The sequence below is a fragment of the Trichechus manatus genome, unplaced genomic scaffold, assembly GCF_000243295.1.
Source record: "Trichechus manatus latirostris isolate Lorelei unplaced genomic scaffold, TriManLat1.0 scaffold00105, whole genome shotgun sequence".
Taxonomy (NCBI): domain Eukaryota; kingdom Metazoa; phylum Chordata; class Mammalia; order Sirenia; family Trichechidae; genus Trichechus; species Trichechus manatus.
In genome coordinates, this window is record NW_004444041.1 from 1062153 (window position 1) to 1062818 (window position 666).

Consider the following 666-nt stretch of genomic DNA (forward strand, 5'->3'; position numbering starts at 1 on the left):
TGTTATTCTGGTTCTTGATATTTCGTATGAAATCTTTTTGCGCTGAAATCCCTTAAGGTTTTCTGTTTATTGCCAGTGTTCTGAAATTTTATGACTTTGGTTGGGTTTATTTCATCCATTGTGCTGGGCATCAGAGGATCCTGTCCTGTAAACTTGCTTTTCAATTCTGGGGAATGTTACTGAATAATCCCCCCATTCCTTCCTGACCATACTAATCTTCCTGTTCTCGGGAATTCCTGTTATTTGGGTGCAAGGCCTGGACATCTTTTTTTCACCCCAGTCTCTTTGATCTGCTTTTTTAGGACATTTATACAACTTTTAGCCTTTTAAAAAATGTTTTAAATGCAATTTGTCTCTAATTTCTAGTAGTCCCAAACCCCCATCTGTGTTACAAATAGCAACCTGTTCTTACATGGATGTATTGTCTTTTTCTCATCTCTGTGGTTATTAAACTGTACATATGTATATAACTTTTAACAATACTAATACCACATGCAAGTAAAATTTTGCTGAAGATAATTCAAAAACATCAACAGGGAACTGCAAGCAGTTCAAGACAGATTTCAGAAATGGACGTGGAACAAGGGGTATCATTGCTGATGTCATATGGATCTTGCCTGAAAGCAGAGAATAGCAGAAAGATGTTTACCTGTGTTTTATTGACTA

General features: G+C 36.3%; 1 protein-coding gene across 2 annotated transcripts in view; it reads left to right on the forward strand.

The window, feature by feature from the left end:
* The window catches only part of HNRNPD (heterogeneous nuclear ribonucleoprotein D), a 21078-nt gene extending 20707 nt beyond the window's left edge, over positions 1-371 (forward strand). For both annotated transcript variants that reach the window (XM_004383100.3, XM_004383102.3), the window contains one exon: positions 1-371. This exon is cut by the window's left edge and continues 2510 nt beyond it. The gene's annotated coding sequence lies outside the window, so the exon portion shown is untranslated.
* Positions 372-666: the final 295 nt, after the last annotated feature.